Source organism: Podarcis vaucheri (assembly GCF_965113315.1).
Source record: "Podarcis vaucheri genome assembly, chromosome: 13".
Lineage (NCBI taxonomy): Eukaryota > Metazoa > Chordata > Lepidosauria > Squamata > Lacertidae > Podarcis > Podarcis vaucheri.
The window spans coordinates 33,032,507-33,044,862 of NC_138751.1; the positions used below are offsets into that span (position 1 = coordinate 33,032,507).

A 12,356-nucleotide genomic window follows, 5' to 3' on the forward strand; every position below is an offset into this window, starting at 1 on the left:
AGCATCAAATCGGGGCTGTGGCACACAATTCGCTTCAACATTTCAAAGCAAAATATGCAAGTTTCCAGCCCTTCCAGAAAATAACCTCAGAAGAATCTGGGCAACAAGAAATCTGGGCAGTGGTCATTAAAGCCACTCAGGGAGACTTAACACTTGCTGTCATCAAGGCTTGAGTGTATTGTATACCTTTTTGGCCCTTCTCTATAAGCAGCAGAGGGAGTAAAATGGGACATAAACCCACATAAGAAACTTTTCGTGATTTACATCATTTGCAGAATTTGTTTCTTCCTTAGCCCAAATATGGGTGCCTTTTTTGGTTGCTGCACCTTGAGAACTAGAAGATTGACACAGAACTGGAATCCTGAGCAAGGAGCAGTCCCACTGCTCTAGAGAGGTAGAACCACCTTGGCATTGTTACGTTTCTGAGCACAATTCAAAGTGTTGGTGCTGACCTTTAAAGCCCTAAATGGCCTTGGCCCAATATACCTGAAGGAGTGTCTCCACCCCCGTCGTTCAGCCCGGACACTGAGGTCCAGCTCCGAGGGCCTTCTGGCAATTCCCTCACTGCGAGAAGTGAAGTTACAGGGAACCAGGCAGAGGGCCCTCTTGGTAGTAGTGCCCACCCTATGGAATGCCCTCCCATCGGATGTCAAGGAAATAAACAACTATCTGACTTTTAGAAGACATCTGAATGCAGCCCTGTTTAGGGAAGTTTTGAATGACTGATGTTTTAATGTATTTTTAATCTTTTGTTGGAAGCCACCCAGAGTGGCTGGGGAAATCCAGCCAGATAGGTGGGGTATAAATAATAAATTATTATTATTATTATTAGCCAGACACCTGACTTAGAAAGCTGTAAGTGGGGTAGACCATTAACCAATCAGAGCAATGAGAGGTCCTACAGTATGGTAGAGAAAGATGGGCCAGACTCTGCAGTTTTAGGTTATCCACAATAGCCTGGTGAAGAGTTTATCCTTGCCCAGGTGACTCTGCCTGGTCAGCTTTCCCCAGGAGCATCATGAAATACCATTTGGGGCATAATGGGAAGACATGATTGAATGAGCTATGGCGCAGCAGATGGAAAGGGTGGGCACCCTGTACTTGGAGTCTCCATGCAAAGCAATGAGCCCAAATTAATTTTTTTCTCCCACTGCTCTCTGATCATGATAACCCCAATCTCTAATTTTCTGTATTTTCTCAAGTTCTGCATAGACTTCAAGCTCCCACTCCTCATCCTTAAACTCTCCACCTATCTGTAAATGGGTTAACTAAATTATATCCCTATCTTTCTCCCTGGTCAGCCACTTTGCCTCCTTGTTCCGACCCTTCCACCTCCTGTTAGGCTGCTGCAACACCCTCCCCTCTCAGCTTTTCTGTTTCCTGTCTCCTGAAGACCTACTTCTTCAAATCACCTTAGGTTCCTCTCCATGGCTACCTGTCATCCTCTTCCATCTCCCATTAGCCATTTGTTCAGTTCCTGTCACCTTCCCATCATTGCTGTTTTGATCATTTCATGTAGATTGCAGAGTCCTTTTGCTTTCAAACTCCCATCCACCCATTCCTGGACTCCTGTCCATGGGCATAGCCGGGGGAAGCTGCTCCCCTAATCAGTAAAAATCAATAAAAATACATAGGTAACGCAGGTTCTGCCCCCCCAACAAAAGGCCTGCACCCCCTAACAAAAATCCTGGCTACGCCCATGCTCCTGTGGCCTTTGCAGCTGCATGATTGACAGGAAGAGACTTAGCAGGGGGAGCCTTTTCCCACTGCTCCATCTCCATGCCAGGAAAAGGTTCCCCTGGCAGCTTTCCGTTTGTTGTGGCAGCTTTTAAAGGAACAGGTGCCATGCTCCTGCCAAAAATAAGTTGGCAACACAGGCTGCGTACACGGGGTTGACACATTGCCATCCGTTCTGTGCTAAATCTCTGCATTTTTGTGCTGTACAGCAATGATTGCAGTCACTCAGCATTTGCAGAGTGCTCTCTCCTCCCCCCCCCTTCCACTGGAGGATTTATCCATTCGGTTCTATCCATCTTCGGCTGCACTTTATCTTTCTGCAGCAGATGCCAAAGCTGCAAGGGAGGGGTGCTGCAAAAGGGGGCGGGAGGACACGGCACTCTCAGGTTAGCCTTGCATCTCGAGCTCTCACCTGCATCTTATGCTTAACCCAAGGTTCCTGCTGCTCCTTTGCAAGGTTTGCCCCCACCCTCCACCCCACTTTCAAATTGCCACCTGCTGGGTTTCAGGGCAGAGCTGGGTGCTAACTGCTCCACCTGTCCTGGTTGTTTTGGGGGGGGGGAAACAAAACTGGCTGTAGGCAAGGGAAGCTTGTGGGAAGGAATGGTTATTTATTAATTTTTTTAAAGACCACAAACAGCACCATGGTTGTCCCATTTTGCAGTTAGCACAAAAGGCCTTTAAGAGAGAGAGAAAAAGAAAATCGTTCTCTTTAGCAGTCAGGAGAGCTGGCATGTTCCACCATCCGAGCGTGTAATTAGAGAGAAGGGAACTGCATGCTGATGCTTTAGCTGTTGGGGTTAAGAGAGAAGGAAAGAGAGTGAGTGTGAGAGAAAGCTCATAGTGTAGCCTTCTCCAGGAGCATTGCAGCACAGATTCCTAAGCAGATTCCTCAGGGAGGAATGTTTCAACTACACACTCAGTCTCCCATCCCCTGCTGCTGATTTCCAGAAGGTCCACAGCAACCATCTTCTGTGCACTTACGTTGGGTGTTGGACCATTTGAACTCTGCAGAACTTACTTCTGAGTAGGCAGGCTAAGTACCAAGTTTCAGTCCTCAGTATCTCCATGTAGGGCTTGTGAGACAGCCCCGCCCCCTGCCTGCCAGCCCTGATGAGTGACTGCCAGTCAGTGCAGGCTTTATTGAGGGTCAGACTTTGCCTAATTGGTGCTGTTGTTAGATGGATCAGCCCCACATCCTGAAATCCTGCATCAGGGTCATTGCCTCTCCTGGCCATGTGCTCTGAGCTACCATATATGCAGAGTTCTGATGTAGCCCAGCGGATAAAAAGGCTGGAGTTGTGACTGGAGTCCTGAGATCTAATCCTGCTTCAGCAATGGACTTGGTGTTTCCACGCTCTGTTGTAAAATGAGGCTGAAGCCTCTGGAGGTGAATATGAGGTGGGGAGCAATCTAGGGATGCTAAACGATGGTTAGACTTTGAGATCCTTGCTTCTGTTCACTCTGGTCTGAAGATGCTGTAGCAGCTGGGAGTGAGGTCTAGAAGAGTCCTCTGTGGCAAAAGAGGCACTCTGCATGTGTATAAAAGCACCCTTTTCTGTTTAGGACATCACAGCATATCTTTCGGGGTTGAGATTTTACATTGGAGGGAAATTTCTGGGGCTAAGCCCTTGTAAAATGGACAGAGGGGGGACCTTCATTCTTGGGCGGTGCACAAATATTGTAAATAAATAAAATAAATAAAATTGTGATGCCTTGTGAGTCCCTCCTGCCCACCCAACAGAGCTAGATCAAAGCCATGTTGTACTTTTTCCACAGAAAGGCTCACTGTTTCACTGTAATAGGGGCGTGGGGGTGGAACGCAATGCAAATTCTGTAGTCAGAAAAACCAGTTTTGGCAAGTGAGGAGGATAAAATGGTGCAGATGTTTTCCATTATGCAAATGACATCTGATTGTGGACAGAATTACTCTTCAGCATCAGCAGAAGCTGTGATGGTTTACCGGAGATACTGATACCAGCGCTAGCTCTGGTACTTCTAAAGCTTTCCGTCTCACTGCCCCTTAATCAACTCCCTTGTCTCTCTTTACATGCCTTCTTGCTCCGCTGCATTGCCCAAGATCATCTACTGTCAAATCCCTTTTGTCCGTTACTCCAAGACCTGCTTCCAAAGGACCTTCCCCTCTGTGTTGTCATCTTTGGGCATCTCCCCTCCCTCTCTTTGCTGCCTCCCCTGCTGTCTAAATTTAGACTGTAAACTCCTCGGGGCACGGACCTGTCTTTCCTACTTACGTTATTCTGTAAAATGCCATGGTGCAGTGATGGCATTATATAGCTCTCTTGCTTTATTTCGTTTTTTTAAAGCCAGTGTCCAAAATTATATCATACTCTAGGAGCTGGGAACTTGGGGCTCCCATGATTCCTGACCATTAGCCAATGTGTTTGGTGGTGATAGGAGCCTCCATCCCTGGTCTAGGCAGAAATGTATCATTCCTGTATCCCAAGCGTATAGCATCTCGAACACTCTTGTCCTGCATAGGAATATAGGAAGGTGCTGTTGTGGACTGTTGGATGCAGAAAAATGGTGGAAGGAACCAGCTGGGGAACCACCAAAGGAAGAAGGCTCAGAGCCTAGGGAGTTGTGGTGGGACAATGTGATGAGTGGTCAGAGGTAGAAAAGAAAGAAGACTGGGAAGAGGAGGTGTCGGAAGCTGAAGAGGTAACTGGACTTAGTGAGCAGGGAAAGTCGGTAGCAGAGAGAAGTCCAGGATCAGAGGCAGAAGCTGAAGGCAGCGAGTGGGAGGAGGGAAGCCAAGAGGCTGAGATGAGTCAGGCTGGTGAAGAAGCACGGGTGTCTTCCCCTCCTGCTGCAATAAGCTCCCCTCCCCACTTGTCTCCCAGATCCAGAAGAGGCATGAAAAGGGTGGAGGAGAGGTTGACTGCATGCAGGCACAGTCTCCAATTGCTTGGAAAAAGCCCTGGGGAGGAGGGGACTTAGATGACTGTGAGGATGTGGAGCTGTGCTCATTAGGCCTGACGCTCAGCAAAGTGAAGATTATGGTTTTTGCTAATAAAGAGTTAACTCCAACTTTGAACAGTCTGATTTACTGCCAGCTTGCTCTTTGACAGCTGCCTTATAATGAGTCAGACCATTGGTCCATTAGCTCAGTATCTCCCACATTGACTGGCAGTGGCTTTCCAGGGTTTCAGGCAGGGGCCTCTCTCTGCCCTTCCTGCAGATGTTGGGGATCAGTCCTGGGACCCTTTACAAGCAATGCATATGCTGTACCTCTGAGCCGCATCTTCAGCTAAATGAGGGCATTTCACAAGGTCATTTGGGTCATTTGGCCTTCGTGCATTCTAAAGGCTTCCAACTGGACATCTGTATTATCTGTTCTCCTGTAGGGTCTTTAATTGATCAAACACATCATTCCTTACCTAATTGTAAAGCCACTTTTGGAGCCAAACTTAACTTTAAAGAGCTGGGTATAAATACATTAAATAAATGGTGTATAATTGCAAGTTGTAGCAGAAAGATCCCACCCGGTGTGTACACCAAGGAACCTCTGATTTTAAACCCCAAGTGAGTTTATTCAAACCTGATCTTGATTAATGCTCTCATAATTAATTACGGAAACCAGCCGATACGCTTTTCTAGTAAAATAGGCTTTTTCTAGCAGTCTGAGTACCCCAGATTTCCTGTCTAGAAAATATCAGCTTTCTGTATTATTTGCAGAAATACCTGAATGACATTGATACATCCTCATTGAGGAGATGGTGTGAGTCAGCGAGGATCAAGCATTGGTAGATAGGAAACTACTTAAAGTCCCATCAGTGTGATGGGATGGATGGTGGTGAATGTCCCTTCTGACACTCCTTCACTCCCTCGCATCCTCTGATCACTATGGCTCTCTCAATACCTCTCCCTTGATCTATTCTGATGCTTTAGTGGGCTGTGGAGAGCAGCTTCATACATGAGTATGAAGCAATTTCCAAACCTTCTTGACAGATGAGATGGTGAAGCATGCCACTGGGACAGGAAATGAAAGAGACATTTGAGCGACATTGTCACAATCAAAACTATTCAGCCTCTGTCCACGCTCCCATTTGTTCTGCATCCAATGGTTTGGGAAATGGTGTACTGCAATCCATGGGTGTATCTATCCTGTTGTTTCTTGGGAAATGCTGTGTTTTGATGCAAACTTGGCATAGGCCCACCTCACAACATCATTGGGCGGATGTGGATAAAGCCCCCCACCCACATTGCCAGGACTCTGTCGATTTGTTTTCATCTGTGTTCAAATGGACACACTGGGAGTAATGGGGAATCAATCTGCAATGAGCTTTTATTTTTGGAACGAAATAGGTTTCTCAAGAAGCACGTTCCAAGGGCCAAAAGAATATGCAGTAGAAGTAAACTGTGTGCGGACTACGTGGAATAAACAAGTAGCCAGTCTCCACTGGTTCTAGAATAAATTGTTGTGTGCATGAAAACTCTTGACTACCCCTCTGGAAATTCTGACTGCCAGTGACTCAGTTGCTCTGCAGGCACAAAGGAGCTTGCCTATGGAGCATCTGATTGGTCTGCGGCCCAGCCATGTATGGTATGATACTGTATATTTCCGCCATGCCTTATGAATTTGTAACCTGCAGACCCATGTTGGGATGCTGTCCCGACTTGTTGATTAAAACCTGAAAAACTTTCAACCATGGTGACAGTTTGAGATCCAAGTGATAGGGAGAGTCCGGACAGTGGGAGGTCTGCAGGAGTCAACAATCCCTCCAGATGCCCTCCTCACTGCGCATTCAAGATGACTTGCACTCCTGATGCTATTGGGGCAGTTCTATGCAATCCTGTTCTCAAGACAGATTGTGCCTGCAAAAATTTTCAAATGGTCACACTGCTTCCCTTCCACCCAATGCATATCCTGCAGCTTCTTGCTGAAATACTGTAACTTTTCGGACCACAAGCATTGGGGTCAGGGGGCGGTGGACATCCTGCTTTTATTGGGCTATAGCCCCACCAAACAGCAGAAAGGGCCTCAAAGTAATTTCGGTGCCCAACAGCTAATAAAATGGAGTGATGTGTGGACGGTCCAATATAAATCCTAGGTAAAAGGTAAAGGACCCCGGATGGTTAAGTCCAATTAAAGGTGACTATGGGGTTGCGGCGCCCATCTCGCTTTCAGGCTGAGGGAGCCGCCGTTTGTCCACAGACAACTTTCTGGGTCATGTGGCCAGCACGACTAAACCGCTACTGCATCACTAATGCACTAATAAGTACACCGGTGACATATTGCAGAAAGGACTTGCCAAATAAATATAACACACACACTACTCTGGAGGGGGCTAAGGTACGATGTGCTGAATGGGACAGAAAGGATCTAGGAGCTGCATTCAAATTCCTTCCTGCTTCTCTGGCTTAGGTGCTGTTGGCAGCTTCTGAATTAGCGGCCCACCTGCCAGGCGACACTTTGCTTTGTGAGGCTATTTATTTACCACCCACCCACCCCAGGATGCCAGCTTTGCTGCTATTTCTGATTCTTTATCTCGTGAGCAGCTGGGCGCCAATTTCTGAGCCAGCTGGGCCAATGGGCACCACTGCAGATAGCTCTTGAGAAAACTGCTTACCTTGTGAGGTTTTTTTTTTATTAAAAATACTAGTGTCAACTCATTCCAGCCACAGGGAATAAGCAGAGTCAAGAGTGATTCTTCTTCTATTTCTCCCCACCTCCCCCAATTCCTGACTCCATCCCAAACATCTGGCTGTGGGCTTTATGTCAGATTTGCAGCTTCTTATGTGTGTGTATATTTTTCTAATGCAGTTGCCCCCCCCCCCGCCCCATCATCCGCAAAGCCCCAAAGTACAGCAAACTATAGCTATGAAAAGCAAAGTGCAAGGCAACTTGCTGTGCTTTTAACATTTTCAAAAAGAGATGAAGGGCCTCAAAGTAATTTCGGTGAAAATCACAGAAGCTGCATTTGTGGAAGGTGCAAAAACTCAAGGAAGCATGAATGCTGATGAGTGACATAGCATAGAGTTAAGGTAGCAGGGCTTTTGTTTGGCTTTCCCCCATGGAGCTCAAGCATTTATTTATTTATTTAACAAAAAAACAACAACAAAAAACACAAAGTGAATTGCTGCTTCTAATGTGTACGCTCATCCCACTTCCACTTGTGGTAAGCAGGCTTGGCAAGTTTGTGCTGTAGGGTGGCCACTGACCCAATGCCAGGAAAGAAGAAATGCATCACCAAAAAAGGAAGACAGACTAGGACACATTAGCATAAAATTACATCTATTACATCATGGGCTGGTTGATGCACAGGGATAGTTTGCCAGGGACCCAGGGGAGGTTCCAGTGGGATGGAGAGGTCTCTGCCTGATACAGAGGATCCTAGGGAGGAATCAGGTGGGTGTGTGGGGTTCTCAACCTGTTCTCTCAACTCCCCCCCATCCCCGTGGCACGAGCCACAAACCCCGCCTCCCTCTCCATAGCCATTGGAGCCTATATTTGACGTTTCTGTGGTGCATTTTGTGCTGTCAGATACTGGCAATAGCCACACCTCTCCAGGGGAACACGTTCCTCCTGCCCCATCCATCTGCCATGGAGCAGAGACACCTCCCCTACCAGCTATGTCCAGGAGAAACAAAAAGACAGGAAAACAGGTGCTGCAGGTGCCTCCTTCTAGGCAGCATGTGTGATTGCTTGCTAAGGAGCTGAAACTCTTGCTGCCCTAAGCTGAGCCCTCCTCATTCCTTTATATAGGATAGCATGGGGTGTGTTGTTGTTGGATCAATGCCTTCACTTTGGGTAGTTAGATTTCCCGCCTTTGTGCATCTGTGCCTGGGATTATCTATGAGTATTACTTACCTGTGCCTTAGACCAGCGATTTTCATAATGTACTGCACCAGTCTAAACATGGCATTCTTGGGAAAGAATCCTGATATGAGTTCTTGATCTTTGGCAACTTTAATATGCATGTATAGATGCGTGCTCTGGTCCATGGGGTCACGAAGAGTCGGAAACGACTAAACAACAACATAGATGCAAATTTGAATCAAGTTGTTATCAATTAAATAGAAATAAAAAGAATTTCACCATAGTGGGCAAGCAATACTGCGATCAGATGGCCTGTGCACCTGCCCAGGTGCAGCTCGCTGTTGATGGGCAACTGCAAGGCCCCTCTTGCTCTCCCATCTTAGGGTTCTGTATCTTTAAACTGGGCTTGGTCTGGTCCATCCTTCAAGTAGATGTCCCTAGGAAATGTGGCCATCTGGTTGTGCAGTTACCTGCTTTTAGACTCTGGACTTAATGGTCTCACAGGAACCTGCTCTTTGGATGTTACTTCATTGCTTAAAATGGTTTTACAGGGAGCCTCTCTTTTTATGAGCACGTGTGTGTCTTTATTACTTCAAGATGCGATAAACCAGCCCTTCTGCATTTGGGGATCCTCCCATTCATTCTGCTGATTTTCTACTTTGGGTTTTCAGCTCCAGACATGGCTGGGTTTGTGTATTGTTTTAGAAACCTTTTGGACCAAAGGTGGGTATTGGCAACTGCCCATAAATTTCACAGATTGTTCATGTTTGGGGAACATAATCAGCTGTAATCCAGTGTTAGTGAAGGCATAGTGGAGCGTCCTTCATCTTGTCTCAAAAAAGGGGATATACTGGAGAGAAGAACTAAGAACCAAACTAAGCGTGATTGCTTCAGGCCTGTGTGTTTAAGGCTGTGTGTACGCTATACCTTTAAAGCACATTTGAAACATTTCCCTCCTTAAAGAATTGTGGGCACTGTTGTTTGTTAAAGTTTGCCAGGAATTCTAACTCTGTGAGAGCTAAATACCAGAGAGTGCCGGGAGTGGCGGCATGTCTGAAATCCTGGAGAGTTGCTTTCCGTCTGCGTGGACAATAGTGGTCCAACTCGGTATAAGGCAGTGGATTTCCTGCTGCATTGGCAGCTGGTTGAACTAGACGCCCTTTGAGGTCCCTTCAAGCCATACTGTTGTTGTTGGTATCCATCTGTCTTGGGAGACAACGGAGGAGTGCACCTTTGGGAGTGAAATTGTAGGAAGCGCCTGCTGGGGCTGTAGAGACCGATAGGGGAGAGAGGTGTTTTGTTCCAGCTGGGGCAGATGAAGGCTGCTGCAGATGCACCATGGCGTTTCTTCTCTCTGTGCTCCTCACAGCAGTCATTCCTCCTCTGCTCACTGCTATGGATGCAAGACCTAGCTGTCTGTCTCCAGGCACTGTGATTGTCTGCGGGAGATTCCCACACAGTGGGGTTCATGTCAGCCTTCATGCCACGTTTGCAGGCATCTTTGTAACACAGAGTTGGTCTGCCAATGGGTCTTGTGCCTGAAGCCAGCTTCCTGTAGAGCATGTCCTTGGGCATCCTGCCGTCTTCCATACTGTGCACATGACCAAGCCAGCGTAGACATCGCTGAGACAGGAGTGAAAACATGGGCATGGGAGGGTTCGGCTCCCGCCTTCAACCCAGCCATGCTGCACTTCCAGTTGCCCTATTCCACTCCACCTCTGCTTTATAAAGGTTTGCATTGAGTCTGCCGCCATCTAATCTAGTTTGTCCCTAAGAGAACCCCAGTAAGTATGTTTCAAAAATGGTTTTTGGGAGACTGAAATCATTCTGAAAGCTAATATCAATCTACCTTCTTACCTTAGTGACCTGTTGAATAATTACTGCAAGGGGACAAGATACACAGGATCACTGTGATCTCAATAAACCCTTTTGATGTCCGATTTGCTTTGCCCCACTGATGTGGTAAATAGCTGGACTGTCCATAATTTGTCAGGTTAAAAGGTGGCAACCCTATTTTCAACTCTCTTAAAGAGCTATCATCTGTCTCCTGTGTTAATTGACGAGGGCCATTTCATAGAGTGCCAGTGATTTAGTTTCTAAGGCACTCCTCTCCCAGCGTGTAACAGAGACATGGGAGTAGGGTGATAAAAGTGGCAGGGATTTAGAGCCATTCATAAAAGCAAGGCGTGCATCAAGAGTGGAGGGAAAGTAACAATGGCTTAGTAGTTCCTTCTCACTTTGAGAAAAATCTGTAGTTCAGTGAAAGAGCATCTGTCTTGCATGCAGAAAGTCCGGGTTCAATTCCCTGGCATCTCCAGGTAGGGCTGGGAGGAGGGACCCCTGCCTGAAACCCCAGAGAGCCTCTGCCACTCTGTGTAGGCAATACTGGCCTGACCCATGGCAATGACTGGTGGACCCATGACCTGACTGTATGAAGGCAGAGGTAGTCATCCTGCACCTGGTTTGTACTACTTCAGGCTGCAGTGATTGGGTTTAGGCCAACTACTATCTCTCAACCTAACCTCGCAAGGTTGCTCTGAAGCTAAAGTGGGGAGGAGGAAAATTATGTAAGCCACCCTGAACTCCTTAGAGGAAGAGTGGTATAAAAATATAAATACACATGAGCAAACACACACATCTTCCAAAAAAGGAGGTCAGTGAATTAGAGCAGTGGTTTTCAACCAGTGTGCCGTGGCACCCTAGGGTGCCTTGAAGGATGGTTAGGGGTGCCGCAGGCAACACTGCCCTCTGTCCCTTTTTCCTTCCCTCCCTCCTCGGATGCCCTCTCGCGTCTCTGCCTCCTAAAGGCTTGCACAGCTGTTTATTGCAGCAGCCCTGGCTGTAAGATCCACAGGCAAATGGTGCCTCTGGATGGCACCTCTCTTTGGGGCAGGGGGGGCAGCTCAGGGATGGCAGCAGTAGCTTCCCGGAGGGCTCCCAAGGAGAGGGGAAAGGAGAGGAGGGTGAGAGAACACTCCACAAGGGAGCGTGTTTGAAAAGGGGCGAGAGACTGGCAGCTCTGTAGGCAAGGGGTGACATAACTGGGCTCCTGAGCCCCACAGGGGTGCTGCAGAAAAATGTAGTTGGTTCATGTAGCCATGGACTCAAAAAGGTTGAAAACCTCTGTATTAGGGCAAATAGGGTACTGCCCCACCAACCTGCCCTCAGCCAGCCCCACCTGCCTGCCTTCTTGCAACCAGTCCATGAATTGGCCCTGGCTGTCAGCTTCCTCCTCCTCCTTAGCATCAGTGTTGCACTTGTACAACTCAGCAGGGAGAAGATGGAGACTAATCTGGAATCATAGGAATGTAGAGTGGGAAGGGAACCCGAGGGTCATCTTGTCCAATCCCATGCAATGCAAAGAATCCCTGACAGGTGGTCATCCATCCAAACACTGCTCAAAAGCCTCCAGTGAAGAAGAGTCCAGATTTTGCTGCCAGAAAGTTTTGCCTGGCTTTTAGTCAGAATCTCATTTCTTGCAACTTGACTCCATTGGTTTGGGTCCCACCCTCTGGAGTAGAAAACAAGCTTGCTCCATCTTCCATGTGGCAGCCCTTCAGATACTTGAAAATGGGTATCATATCACCTCCCCATCTTCTCCTAGACTGAGTTGGCTCCACCTGTCATTGACTATGCCTGTCAGTGGATCTGGTTCCACCTACTTTTGGGTTCTCTTTTTGCTTCCCTGCCACTGTTCCCAATGGACACCAGCCACCATTGCTCCTGAAGGATTATTTTGAATGGTGTGAAATAATGTTCTTCGTGCCTGCTTTCCATGAGGTGTTTGTATTTGCCAATAAAAAGACACTCCTCCCAAGGAATAAATGGGATCGTTTAC

The 12,356-nt window shown here is 47.4% G+C and overlaps 1 protein-coding gene across 5 annotated transcripts in view; it reads left to right on the plus strand.

Moving 5' to 3' along the window:
* SRCIN1 (SRC kinase signaling inhibitor 1) overlaps nt 1-12,356 on the plus strand; it is a 263,638-nt gene that overhangs the window by 99,161 nt on the left and 152,121 nt on the right. The window lies entirely within an intron of this gene.